Genomic DNA, 16,127 nt, shown 5'->3' with positions numbered 1-16,127 from the left:
TACTTGGGGACCATACGCCGCTTTTCATGGAATGGCGCTACTGTGTCACATTGAAGGTTCCATGATGACCGCCGTATGAACACATCTGCGGATGTTTGTAAATTCAAAAATTTCACCATTTTCGTGTTAAATAATGAATTCTGCTCAAGCCGGTGCTAGGGGGCGTGGACGGTAACTTGCACTTTCCATTACCGTCCATGAACAGGCTCAATCAAACCGAGTCTGCAACATTTTCAATTTTGTTGTGTTGGACCTTCTTTAGGGATTCTGGTTTTCTCTATTTTATATTCACACTTTTCATTTACAAACGATTTATACCAAACCGTGTGAATGATATACATCTAATTTCGGAAAAACGAATCAAATGATACATAAATTTATACAATATTTCTTCATATTTCACAAACACTTTGATGCCATTTAACAATTTCTCAATTGCATGATATCTGTTCACAATCTACCAATCAATCATAATTACTATAATTTCATGATTACTAGTTTGTCGATAACTGTGTTTAAAACACAATGTTATAAAACACAGTGTTAACAAACACAGTCGATAAATAATTTCACACCCTGTTTTAGAGAGGAAGGTAAGTAGGACAAATAAGTTTATTTATATACTAGTAGGGTACCAAGAAGGTTACAGTGACCGAAAGAAGTACTTGTAATATCGCAATGCGTTGTGCAAATTAAACTGTGACGGCTTACACAACATGGTAGTGATACCGTTTATCCTCAATGATAGTATTCTGCAGTAAATATTGTTCATTATGTCACACTTAACTGAATATCTAAACAGTGACAATTCGTTCCTTTAACCATATTTTCAATAGGCGTCACTTACTTTTCAGGACAATTTTATAACAATAGGACTCTGACTTAAGTTCGCCAAGGCGAAATACTTAAAACAGCTTATTAAGCACATTGTATACGATGTTTATAATAAGCCATACAGATTATATAAAATCTTTGTTTTATAGAGCCATGACAAATACAATGCTGACAAATTTGGAACATATTTAGAGCCACATATTTTTCAAGTCGCCGCAGCAGCATACAGGCGTATGCGTGAAAATGACAAAAATCAGGTTTACAATTACCATTATGTTTTAAAGAAATTGAATAAACCCGATTTAGAAAACAGCAAAAAGAATACGATTATATGCCTTATTTACGAATATATCACCATAAGAAATGAAAAATACGAATGTTTCACAATAAGAAATGAGAAAAAAACCTGCTTTGCCCTCAGGGTGATGATAACTTGACATGGCGGTGCCTTAAAAAGTATTTTGTGTTAAATCTATAAATAATTTAATAAAAATGTAATCAAGATTAAGGATTTTCGGAAGCTACATATAAAACGTATATTATAGTCGAGTAAAGTCAATTTTTTTACATATTTAAAATCATGTAGCTTTACACTTGTCAGTCATCAAATTTGTTATATAAAAAAATGCACTATGCAATAAGTTCTTTAAAAAGTGTACTTTCCTGTTCACATGTATATAGGTCATCATTGTTTCCGGGGAAAGTGGAGCCGGCAAGACAGAGAGCACAAAATATATGGTCAAACATATGGTACATATGTGTCAGAAAGGAGATATGGCCTTACATGAAAAAATCGTGAAGGTAAATACATGAAAATCTATGTACTGGTCTTTGAGCAAGGATATTATTATATTTTATTCTCTTGCTTTTGGTTAGGCTTTACGTCGCACCAGCACACAGCACAGTAAAGTTCATATAATGACTTACCAGCTTTACTGGTGAATAAAAGGCATCAGATAACCCTCCATGTATTATTTCACGGACACACATGTACCTGAGTAATGCCACAGGCATTTCGTAGGCTAAATGGATCGCTTCCTTACATAAAATAATTAAAAGTCTCTGGCGGGATTCGAACCCATAAAAATGAGGGGCTTTGGTGGATATAAAGTCCTATTGCAGCATACCCATAAGGATATTACGTATATAACAACGATTAAAATACATTATGAACTACTATTACATAAAGAAGAAAGAAACACAACATATTATGATATTCAGTCTGAACCTTAACTGCTTAAAAATGCGAAAAATAATGTGACTCGACCAGTACCATTAAAAGTAACAAAATGCAAAACAATCGCATCTCGATTACCATTGTAATATAACTAAACTTGTATGATAAAGGTAAAATTTGGCTCTTCAAAAATATTTTCTAGATCAACCCACTTTTGGAGGCTTTTGGAAATGCCAAAACAATAATGAACGACAACTCCAGTAGATACGCTAAATACCTGGAAATCAGCTTCAAAGAAGGTGGAGAACTCTCTGGAGGTGATTATAACGAAATTAGTTATTGTCATTATGACGTAATTTATAATTACTGTGACCTAATTGATATATTTGGTCCCTCATCTTCCTTTTCCGCACTTGTGCAATTTCCCATTTTTTGGTTCGGTGCTCTTATGGATGCCCTGCTACTGCTAGTATGACTGGGTTTAGTCTGGAGCTGCGTTCTCTCTTCTTATAAATCTTTTTTTGAAAACTTTGGTAGAGATTTAAAATATGTGAAGTATTTTATTCTAATTAAAGAATCACCTTCTCCTCCCCCACCTACCCCAACTGTCTGCATATTAGAAATTTTTAGCTTGAGCCGATAACGATAGACGAAGACGGAGACGGCTAATTTTTTTAAGGGGGCGTTTCAAAATGATTAAAATAAAAGAAAACAGAAGGCCAAGCCAAATATAATAATTGCATTTATTTCTATTACAAAAAGCCGTTGTTATTTGTTTTCTGAGTATCTAATTTGATTCATCAGAAGATATCTCCAACTCAAGCTAGTGAAGCAATCTTGGAACTTTGATTTTAATAAAATCGTTGTATAATAATTGAGTTTCCCAAATAATTTCAATAAGCGACCTCATTATTCTTCTCCGTTTCTGTGTACGTGGGGAGTAAGGTCTTCTTCTTGTGATGATGAAAGTCCATTAGCAATGTTTTCCCTTAAATCAGCTGTTTCTGATTGATTATCCTGATGTGACTGACCTGCTACTTGACTGGCCTCGTGTTCTCTCGTGTCGATTCCGACATTCTAAAGATGGTGCGCAATAGCATCTAATGCCACTCCTGTACAAGATGACCGACGTTAAATGCGCATATTTGTATGCTACAATATTTATTACATGCTTTTCGGTGGTTTATAGAAATATATCAGTGATATAAATCTGATTATTTCACTGTTTTAAACAGTGAAATTATCATTTGATAATTTCACTCTTTTGAATTTGAGCCCTTTATGTTATTTTAGTAAAATACCAGCGTGCACAGTACTGGGGGCCAACTTAATGACGTGACGCCGTAAATGACGACACGTTGTATTATTATTTGGCGCGCTTTTTATTCAGTATTTGGTTTAATGTCTTTTTAAAACGTTTTTTTTTCGCATATATTAAAACGAGAATTTGTTTAGTTTAATGTAAGATCGAAATATATTTCACCTTGTGAAAACACCAAAAGTTCATATTTATCTCGTGGCTGCGCTACTCTTGAAATATACCTTTTGGTGCTCACTCGAAGAAATATATTCCGATCTTGCACTGAACTAAACAAGTATTCTCTATAACAAAAAGCAAAAGGGTAAACCGATAACAAAAGCAGAATATGAATTATAGTGTGAAAATTACAGATTTAATGTTTTGTTGTGTCTTTTTTTCACCTTCCATTATACATTTGATATAATATTATCGACAATCATTAGTGTTACATTGCCCATGTGAACTCCGTGAGGGAAATTTCCCTTTATATGAATAATAAATTGTGCAATATGACGGTACAAAAAGATAATAGTAGTTTATGAAGTATGGCTTAACTTATTTCAACACAATTGTTTATGTCACATCAAAATGATTATTAAAAAATTCAGGCATACATGTGTATTATTTTAGGTAACAATGGACAATGAACCAATCAAAGCAATAAGTAACACTTTACCGGCTTTGGTTAAGGCTCCCCTGACATCACCAATTACGTTGGAATTATTTGCATGATTTTAGAACTCATTCGAGCACCGCCTAACCCGATACTTAGTATAAGTTATATATTTTTTTGGAATCGTTAAAGACATTTTAAGTGGCAGATATGTGTTTTCTTTTATCTCTTTCAAATGACCGGGGGAACTACTGAGACATTTTTAGATCTGTTAGAAATAATTCGTATTTCATCACACAAGCCTCTTAAACTTCTTGCAAGAAACAGAGTTCTTTTTGTGCTTTTGTGGTTTCGAACATACCAGAAGTTTATGATGCTTTCGTCATTGTTCAACATATCAGTGCCAAGTGCGACAATGCTATATATCCCGATTTTCTATCTATGTAAATATTTGTCGTTTTGCCACAGGTTCATGAGTGGTTAGCCATGAGAGGCACCAGGAACAGAATTTTAATAGCCGTGATAGCAATCGATGGAACTTCTTATGGTATCAGTAGTTCTATGCACGAATGAAACACAAGAACAGTTTTATTCGGGACATCGAATATAATGCCCAGCAGTATTAATGTTACCTCAGATCGACACTAATTTACCATTTTCACAAGAGTGCGTTGAACTTGTCGATAAAATTTATCTGACTTATGTCCATATTATGACACCATACACGTTAGCTCAAATACGCCGTAAATAGGGGCCTAAACGGAGAAAGTACCTAAAAATTAACAGAATAGTAAAATACTGTGTTTGTCTTGAACACGCTATATAGCAGAGATTAAACGTTACAGGCCAAGAATAAATAAACAATTGTATATCTTTGTACTTATCTTACTTGCCATAACAAGGTTATATAATTGAATGATAAATAGTTTGAGATAACCCCCGATTATTATAACCGTTGTTCGTCTCCGGCTATCGTTGTCCGTACAAGCTGTAAATCTCTATTAGTGAATCGTTGTATTCTTTTAACCTGTAGATCTTTATATATATACAGTAAACTTCACATATAGCGAACACGGTTATAGCGAACTTCCGGTTATAAGGAACAATTTTTTGGCTCGAATTTTACCCTTCTTTATTTAATGTAAAAAATTACGGTTACAACGAACACGGTTATAAGGAATAATCGCTTATAAGGAACTCATTTTTAGTCCCAATGCCATAAAAAGTACAGAAAATTTATAACGAACTCCAAAATATCGGCTATCCGTAAACAGACCACGCATTTTCTACTTTCGTTTTCATCGGCACAGATTAAAACTTGGCGGAATGTAGCGGATATATTAAGAACAAATAATGATGATGACAGTCAATCATCCGAAGACGAGATCTATTTAGATTATCTGCCGGTTGTGTCAAAAAATGAAGCTATTGATTGTTTGCACAAGATTAGGTCATACTTCGAGTCTAAGAAACAGTTTTTAAAATTTTATTGGATATTGAATTTAACCTGAAGAGTTGTGAACATTCTTAAACTAAAATTAGCGACCTCTTTAAAGCAAAGTGATTATTTTTATGCATGATCTGTATTGCAAATAAATAACAAAATTGCATATATGGTACATATCATATAATTATCTTATAGGTATATTTATACATATAAGTTATATTAAAAAGAAACAACATTGCAATTATTCCTTTTTCTCTTTATTGAATTAATATAAGGGAGACAACAATGACGAACCAAAAAGTTATTTCTCTTAAACAAATGTTCTTCAAAATGGAGGACGATGGTAAAATATTAGTTCGTTATATGTAAAACTGTTCGCTATAAAAACTTCCGATACAAGGAACTAATTCGCTATATGCTTACAAGGAACTCCGGATATAAGGAACATATTTTGAATGTCCCAATGAGTTCGTTATAAGCGGAGTTTACTGTATAAACACATTTTTTGAAAATGAATTTTCATTGGTTAAATTAATGTGACATTTATATTATCTTTAATGATGTCCAGTGTTAGAGTTTATTTATAAATATATTTTTAGAGTTTATTTATAAATAGATTTTCACTTTTCAAGAAATATAACAATTGTGCAGTAGATCTTAATAAAAAGTTTACAACGCAAAAGAAAAAGAAAATTAATGCACTTTATATTTTCCTCTATCAAATCAGCGGTCGTTAGAGACTACATGTTAGAGAAATCCAGGGTAGTTCATCAAAATAACGGAGAGGGAAACTTTCACATATTCTACGCAATGTTCGCTGGATGCACGCAAGAAGTCCTTAATGACCTGTTCCTGAATGACACAGTAGACGGTTACAGGTGAATTATTTATATAGTTTGGTTGAGTGGTTTGTTAAGAAGTTTGATCATGAAATACCCGGAACTCGTAAAAATCGTTTCAAAGGATCGATTTTTGTTTCAATCATTCTGTATTTTCAACGTTTTTCTTATCGACATTATATTGTCAGTAGTTTGGTTTACGTCTTACCTAAAGGCGTTTCATTGGATTCATTTGCATACTAAAGCAAAAAGACAACAAAATTGCAGAAGGGACTGGTCTTTTGGTAAAGACAAATGTCAATAATGTTTAAATAATAAGCACAAATACTTGAACTTCTTTCTTCGATATTCTATTACTATATTATTTATTATTCTTCAATGTTCATTTAAAATAATCATTGTATTGCAAGATTGTCTTCTACGTTTGCGTTTGTGATTTCAATTTATTTATCATCTAACAATTAGAATAATGAAGAGCGATCAGATTAACCTTGGTGAAACAGAACGATTTAAGAAGATGTACTATGACAGTATGGACATATTGCAAAACATTAAAGTTGTAAGTAAACCATGTAAACACAATAATTCATTTGATAAATGTAAAATCTTCACATAAGTTTAATTAGAATACAATCACATAGTAATACCAACAAAAAATATAATTTCAGAAAAAGCTCACAAAAAATATTATCGACCTTGTCATAGAAAGCTACATGTATAATAATTCATGCATACATTTTTACCCTTTTAATACTCCGTAGGCCATACAATATTAAATTATTAATAAATACTTTTGTTTGCAAGTGTCTTTTTTATTTCACATTCAGTGTCAAAAACATCGTGTTAATGTGTAAAGCCACATCCGCTTATTTTAATAGTACTTTATTTATATTTTTATTTAAGTACATGTTGCCATGTCCAAAGTGACCTGTTTCTGTTACAAGTACTAATGTCAATACAGCAATTGAGAAGCCACGCGCGCAAAATAATCAGGTTATAACAAATACCTTACCAAATCATTCCTATACACAGGTCATTTTCTATTTAAATTAAGAACTATTGTACATTATTTTGGATCTGTTGTAAGTCATTTAAATATGCATAAGTATACTTTCGCATGCACTGTCCATGAGAAAGGGGCCAAATATTAAATCCAAAAACATATGGTTTAACTTATGCCTACCTGGTAAGAAAAATAATTCTTATACAAAGAACACTTACAAAACTTGAAATGTGACCAGACAGTAGTGCAACATTGTTCTGTTTGTGTCACTTCTTTAGTCAGTAAATTTATTAGATTATTAAAATATTAAAGCATGCAGACTATCTTTTTCACCTATAATGCAACTCATTTTCTACAAATTTTATCAGCTAATCATGGTAAGAAATATACAAATACATTAGTTATTAAGCCAAAACATAAGCATTCATGGACTTACATGTTTCGCGGCAAACGTTATATCATGATATAACAAGAAAAGCATTGAAGCAAAGCATCAAAGGGCGTCCGAGCAAGAAATGCGGCAAGTAAAGATGAACTATCTGATGACCATATATTCTTAAAAACTTGTTCAATGGTTAATTGGATTCTAACAGAATTGTATGTCATTTATGAATGGGCGGACGAAAGACATTGTTCATCATGAACTTCGGTAGGCTTGCTAAAGGTTATAGAATAATAAATGTATTTTCTTTGGAATATACAAAAACAGTAGTAAAAAGTGAACAAAGTTTGTTTTATTATTTCTATTATTATTATTATTATTATTATTATTATTATTATTATTATTATTATTATTATTATTATTATTATAACCGTATATAAAAATAGTAACAAAAGGGACTAATATAATAATATTAAATACATGTTTTACGTTTCAAATGAAATAAAAGGTTTCTATTAATACCTTGGTCTTAAAATACAATAGTTATATTTTAAGTAAATACTGAAACTTGAACGCACACTGGAATGAAACATTCGGGATGAATTTAAAAAAAAAACCAAACTCAGGCTTTTTTTATTATACGCGTTAACAATATAAGGGTACATTAAAAACCATGAATAAATTTGCATGGCATGTAAATATGATGAGACATTATTTATCAATATAATGGAAGACTATTATTTGAATTTCAGACAGGTATTAGGAAATTCAATAACATCATGCTCATGCGAATCCAAAGATTTAAAAACTACTTGTCATTAGTGATAAATGAAGATCTATTGTTAACTGATTTATTGGGAGGTGAATCTACTATTTTGTTCAATTGCCTTAAAACCCTTGTCTGACCCACCAGTGTGTTTACATTCCTATCAATAAACCCATAAAAACTCATTTTAAAACTGACGACGAAATTTTCTGTTGTTAAGATGTCACTATTCGGCAAATCAACACTACACTCAAACCGTCATAAAATGATTGCCTCCAAACAAAATATAGAACAGCAAAAATTCAGGAAATCAGGGTTGAGTTTAGCAAAAGAGACTTGAATAGCGAATAGGTTTTAAAGTATACTACTGCTAGGCATGTTTATTTTGTCGTACAACGTCAAAATAAAAGCGACATATAAAGTTATGTTAGCCAGAACTAGGTCGCTTTAAAGATCCTGTATGTTTTGTGATTGATATTGTTACTGTGTGTATACCACACTTGCAAAAATCATATATGTATATAATTATGCAAATAAAACAATTTTCAAGCATCGAAGAATATAAAGTGTACACTGCAAATATTTGTGCACATTTTATTTAATCAATAAACTACATGCATTCATTGTTATTGGAAAAATTGACTTAGAATTGATAGAAAACTAATTTCTAATTCCCTCCCTTTATTTACATGAAATGTTAAATTGAGGGATATATTTATCAATAATGCTGATTGGAACTTACAATATTGACAAATCTTAATTTAAGCATCATATTTATGAAATAAAACCATGAAAAAATTGTGTTGTAGGATCTTAAAATATTCAAGGTAGAAAAGTGCATTCAGGACCGAAAAAAGGAAACCGGAAGAATCAGCGGAAAAGACAATTTTAAAATGATAATACTATGATGTAACAATTCGTAAAAAATGACCTACATAGTTTTTTTTCTTTAAATTTATAAAGGGTGCAATTAATTGTTGAATATTCATCATTTATTACTAAAGCGCGACACGAATGACCTTTTTCGTTTAGTTTCATACTACTTCTAAAAATATATCTTCGGACTTTTACAATGTTAAGCTTAAGGTCACCTTTTATAGCTTTTGAATTCATGTACAGCAATAAATACATAGTAACCCACAGTGAACTACAAAATAATCAGTCATTTCCTGTAGAAGATATAAATGTAAGAAATAAATTACCGAATTTTTTTTTTTTGGTCATTATCCCTTCCCCGGGGGTTTGAGGCGTAAATTTGCTCGCCTTATTTATATCGGGAAATTTACCCTTTTTCATTTAGAAATGATTCCTTTTAAATTTTTAAGTTAAATAAAAAGGGGCCCATGAAAAAAAAAAAAACAAAATATCTAGGTTTTGGCGCCAAATAACTCAAAAATTGCATTATAACCCCCATAATAAACGGCCCTAATATTAAAAAAAATTTAAACCAAAATAGTAAACCAATTGAAAGAAATACCTTTTTTAGGGGGGAAAGTTCTCAAAAAATTTAACCCAACTTTTTCAAATAAGTTGAAAAAGACAACAAGGGGGCGCAAAAAAAGGTGTCCCTCCATTTCTTAGAAAGTATTAGAGGTAAAATTGGTTCTGGTCCCTTTATAAATAAGCCCGAAATGTCATAATACCCAAAATTGTCCGAAAAACGGATTAACACGCCCGCTAATTTTGGTTTTTGCCCTTTCTAGAAACGGACAATTGCAATGTAAAAAAATATCTGTCATTCAGTTTAAACCCTCCATTCCCTTTGAAAAATGACAAAACAAAAAAAGGGAGAATTTGTTTTATTTTTTTTTATTTTGAAAATATTTATATTTTTTTTCAGAATAAACTTTTAGTGCAGTTTTATGAATTTTTGCCTTCAAGAAGGTTTCCGAGAGTTTTCTAGCTCTATTTCCCATCATCCGTTTTTTTTTTCGACTGTTAAAAATTTTTGGAATTTGGGGGTCTTTTTAGGTCGAGTTTTGTATTCTTTAAATTTTAAAACTTCAATGTTAAGTTTTGTTGATTGGATTGTTTTTCATTTAAATTAAAATTTGTTGCAAGTAAATAAGTTTTTTAAAACGCCACACCCATTTTAAAAGTCACTGAGAGTTCGCTTTTCATTTCATTCCCCCAATATAAAAAAAATGCCGAAGGGGGGCCCAAAATTGTAAGGGCCTAGATCTTCCATAATGGCCCTAAAAATCCCCAATATGTTACTTTTATTAATATCATACTTTATCTAAAAATTTATTTTCATATGAAATCACAGTTAAAACAGTTTTTTTTGATATACTCTATGTAATGAACCCACATTTTTTTCCCTTTTTGGAAAAAGATTTTGCCTTTAAAAAAAAGCAATATTTTAACTTTGTAAAAAATTTTCTCTTAGACAAAATGACTAAAAAATACAATGTTGAAAAAACTAAATTAATTAAATGTCCACTAATTTTTTTTAATCCTTTTTTTGCAGCCCTATTTGCTAGATCTGGATAAAATCACTTTCGGCGAGGCGCTTATTACAAGCAAACGGAAAGTTAGAGGTGAAGTTTTTTTCCACAACAGCACTGTTAGGGGTCATATAGCAACATTATAAGTTAACTGGTTGAGGAAGACCGGAAATTGTTTCAGGCACGAACAGGCACATGTGCAGAACCATCCCGATATTCATAAAACTAGCTGGTTACCTTATTGTCATAATTTAAATCAAAACTTTTATTGGTTGGTGTTTCATGCCAGTAGTGGTTAGATACACGTGGTTTGAAGTATGCGACCTTAACCACTCGGCCATGGACGCACTTGACGTTTAGATCCTGAAATATAAATTGTTTAAATGAATTTTGAACGTCTCATTTTTATGTTTCTATAGCTCCTTCCAAGAAAACTTGTTGATCATATGATTTTTATTAGTACATCATATAGGCTATTGTTGTTTTTTTATAAATAATTATTCATTTGATGATAAACATTTATTGGCCAAATACTCCTCAGACAGTATAAGGATTGTCTTAAACATTCTTTAATTAATTATAACACATTTACACTACTTAAATCAGATGCGTCCCAATCTGCTTCCAGAACAGCATTGATGCAACAAAGCTCTTACGAAATTGATATTTTAACGCATAATCTATAGAAGTTTTTGCAGAATCTTCCAGTAATTGAATGATGCCAAAGAGACAAAAACATATTTTAGCTGGACCAATCGAAATCTGTGACTCTTACGACGGCGTCAAATTTTGCTTATTTTTTTGAGTGCAAGTTAGTATCTCCAAAACTATTGAATGATGTAGGTTGAAACTTCACCCACTTTATCTCTGTGATTATTTTTCATGATAGACACAGGTTAAATAACCCTGAGGTATTTGTATAATAGATTAATGTCCCTTTTCTTACTAACAAGCACTGAGAATATTTGAGCGCTCTTTTACGGAAACATTTATATTATTATATTATTATCATTATGAATTCAGATGACTGTGTGGCAACACATAAAAAAAAAAAACAGGCAAATGAAGGACGTGATGCGCTTGCTAAGATGTTGTATGAAAGAATGTTTGGCTGGTTGGTTAGAATGATAAACGAAGATCTTTACCCGAACAGACTTGGGTAAGACGTTTGTCTTTTCAGTTTCATTTTCAAAGACGCAAACAAGAAATGTATCATTAAATGGACATGGTAATTAAGCAGTTTTCAACTCTACAATGATATTGATTTGAAAATATCACAAAGTCACTATAAATTTTGCTATTTTAAGATATATGTAAGGATTATTTTGTAATGATAACTGGTATATAAATTACATCAGGAAATTGTATCAAAATAGGACTGATGTAAATTGTCGATTTTTATTTATTTGTTAATTGATATGAGTGCCATTCATGTTAGTTTAGCATTTAATTTATATACATCATTTACTTTATATAGGAAATGCATTTTAAAGACTTTTTAGATCAAAAAATACGATAAAAAATTTTTTTATACAACATTTTTCCCCAGATCAAAATTCTACTGGAATTTTTTGGATTTTTCCGGCTTTGAAAACTTCAGAAAATAGCTTCGAACGTGTGTAAAAATCGTGAACGAAAACTCAAAATTTTTTGAACAAAAGATTTTTTACGATGGCTAAAAATTATCGAAGCTGAGGAGTGCATCTTGGTGGAATCAATTAAAAACAATAAACGTTTTATTGCAATTTTTGAAACGGAAACTTTAAAAACCCTTTTAAAAAAAACATTTTTTATTAAAATCATCATTTTATTTTTACAGCTCAAATTTTTTTATTTATTTTAATTTTTAAAAATTTATTATGCATTTGTCTAGGTGTATATTACTAAAAAAATTGTTTGCAAATTTTCAGGACAAGTGCTTACTCGGTTTTATTTTCGAAGAATAAAAATTACTTTTGCAACAAATGACGTAAAAATTAAACAGTTAAAACATTTTTAACTTTAAGCGGGCTATAAATACCTCTTTTAATAGATTTCGAGTTTTACTGAGAATATTTCTTTTTCATATCTATCAAATTTTTTCCAGTTGATTTATGAAATATTTTAAAATTTAACAAGTATAGGCTTATTTTGAAATTTAATAAGTATAGGCTTATTGACATCAGTGGAGCTATTTTTAAACTGTTAAAACACCAACTGTCTACTCAAGTTTTTGTATTTTGTGAAATAATGATATTATTTAATAACAACGTCTTGCAACAACAACACACAAAAAAATTGATAATTTAATAATATTATCATAGAAATGAAGATAATAAAGAAGCTTACGACCTTAAGTCACGTGGAGAAATTAACTCCCATTATTACATTTAAAAATCATTTTGGGTTATAAATTTTCGTGAATTTTTGCATACATATTTATTGACAGCCAAAGTCTGGGATTCGCAAACTGGGCGAGAATTTCCCAAAATACAACATTCTTTTGATAGTGGGATTGTTGATCACTTAAAAAAAATTGGCAACAAAATTTCATAAAAACCCCCTGGAGACCTCTTTTTTTTCACATTTTTTCGGATTTTTTACGTTGTGCGAATGCATGTCTAATTTGTAAAAAATGAATTATTTTAATGAGTCCACCCCTTATAAATTTGGCAAGTTCGTTCGATAGACGCTTGAAAATTGCCTAAAATTTATATTGTTTATTTGGTTTTTACGGCGCAGCAATACGATTAAAGTCATATGGCGCCGCAACTGGAATGATGGTTTTGGCTTATCGCGGGTTTAGCAAAAACTCAAAAAGCCCTAGGGGGTAAACCATTTAACCTGCTGGAGCTTAGCCATACAAAGACTCCCGTTATTCGAACACATTTAGTTGCCTATTAACAATCACGGAAAGATAAACCGTGTCTGCTATTCTGCTGCCTCACGCCTTAAAGGCAACCCTCAATCACAAGGGGATTAAACATTTGTAATCAGAATGAGATAGTGGTGTACCTTAAAACCACTTAGTTTATTTTTGTGTTGAATCGAGGGCCCTTAGTGCAATACTTCCTTAAAATAAATGTTAAGATTGTCATACATAATTTTTATAGAATTGGTTATTATAATTAAGTTTAGACTTTAATTCGTTGTTAAAAAACATCAGCAGTTTGACACAATATCTGAGGCTGTTTGTGATAAAAACATTTGTATTACACCACCAAGATTGCTGAATAATGCCGATATTTTCTGAACTCTATTATGGTTTGATTCTTTATAATACAGGAAAGGTAGATAATATGTCACATATTATATTGTACCATCTTTGAAAATTGCTTTTGATTCTTTGTTCTGTCATTGAATCGACAATATAGGTATGCAATGTTTCTTATATTTTAAGCAAAGTGTCTGTTTTGTGAATAATAATTTCCCTACTAAGTCAAATCACTCATGTTCTATGTCTTATTTATAAAATAACTATGTTTACAAACTAAAGGTTACGTACAATGCTGTCGGATTTTTAGAGAAGAACAGAGACAGATTAAATTATGAACTTGTTCAGACTATGAAGGAAAGCAAAGATGACTTCATAGCTGACCTTTTCAAAATTAAAAGAGGATCAACTGGAACAATATCAATGTAAGTATCATTACAAAAGTAAACAAATATGAAACAATTTGAGTTAATAGGCCTGTACGATAACGTTTATAAATACAGGAATCACATATCTTTTCCTGTCCAGAACTCAATTTCGGCGGATGCATACAAGATCAATAAGCAATCAAATACAAAGTAAATGTTTTATTTGATATAATGATAATAAGAGAAAGACTTTTAAAGAACTTAAATTGCAATCGCCAGTCTTTCTATTAAAGCCGATGGCTGATATTAGCTGTTATAAATTATAATGCGTGTCTTTTTATCCGAGTAAATAAACAATTACGCATAAAATTATTACAGTAATTAAGCGACATAGCACAGTTTTAATGAAATAACATGCACTACTTGTTTATTAGGGAACGAGATTTTCAAGTTCGATCATCTAGACGTGGAGTACCAAATATGGCTCCAGGTAAGCCAAAACTAAATCAAACCACCTGTAAGGAGAGGCTCTGGCAATGAATAGGTAAAAGGTTTGAGAGAAAAAGTTCGGCACTGTGACAACAGCCGACAACCAATTGACACAAATTAGATCCCTGGAAAAACACACCCGAGCGCTTGTTTCATTTTTTTCACAGGTAAAATACGGGGAATGGAAGGTTTAAAATGCAATTCATTCGTTTTAGCTTTAATTTGAATTTTCCCCAAACATGACTTTCCCCTATAAAAGGAATTTTTTTTTTTTTGAAATGGGAATATTTAATAATCAAACTTTTTGAAAAAAAAGTTTTTTAAAAGGAAAATTTTTTAAAAAAAAAAAAGGGTTTTTTTAATCATTAAGATAAAATGATATAAACTGAACACCAAGGGAGTATTTCACAAAACAGCTTTTTAACAACGCCCCAGTCACACAGGACCATATTCAAGGGATCTTACCGGTCCCCGGGCATCGAACAAAAGCAGAAGGCCCGAAAGGGCGGAGCAAATTATTAATTACACATTTTACATTCTCTTGACGGGGAATTTTTAAAAAAAAACGTTCTTTTTGGGGTTAACCTGTATACTTTTGTTTTTTAGAAATCTTTGAGCAGTTGTTACCCAAAATTTTGGGGACGGGGACCTTTTTTGTCAGGGAAAATTATCAAATTATATATTTTTTAAAAAAAAAACACTAAAATGAATGAAACTTTTAACAAGATTGGCCCTTTTGTGTAAAAATCGGGCGGCTTTTTTGCTGTTTCTTTAAAATAAATTCAATTCCAATATTAAAATGTTTGATGGTTTTCTCGCACCAATACAGTATATTATGGAAAATTTAAATCACGATGGGGTTATTTCTAATTTTTTAGTACCACGAGTTCCAAAAATAAAAGTTGATTTTGCTAAACGGTGACAGGGTAAAAAGAAATATTTTACCACCAGTAACTGTAATTTTTAAAAAAACCTCATAAACCGGTCCGCAAAATTTTTTTTGGGGGAGTTTGGGTTTTTTCTCAAATTTTTGTTTTTCCAAACCATAAACCCTACTGTAGTTGTGTATAACTACCCCACGATAAAATATATTTTTTATTTTCATTTAGTTTAAACGAAATTCCGAAAAAAAAAATTTTGGACTGAACAGTTCGTGTAAAATTTTTTACATGTACGCCTTTCAAACTTTTTTAATTTAGTTACAGTATTAGGCCATATCTCATATGGAAGAACATGTATCATTTCGACATTCAAACTGTTAATTGCAGT

The 16,127-nt window shown here is 31.2% G+C and overlaps 1 pseudogene; it reads left to right on the top strand.

The window, feature by feature from the left end:
* The window catches only part of LOC132746861 (chitin synthase chs-1-like), a 59,712-nt pseudogene that overhangs the window by 14,982 nt on the left and 28,603 nt on the right, over window positions 1–16,127 (top strand).

The sequence above is a fragment of the Ruditapes philippinarum genome, unplaced genomic scaffold (assembly GCF_026571515.1).
Source record: "Ruditapes philippinarum isolate M1 unplaced genomic scaffold, ASM2657151v2 ctg2866_1_1_1_1, whole genome shotgun sequence".
NCBI classification, from domain to species: Eukaryota; Metazoa; Mollusca; class Bivalvia; order Venerida; family Veneridae; genus Ruditapes; species Ruditapes philippinarum.
This window is presented reverse-complemented; position numbering and strand designations above follow the sequence as displayed.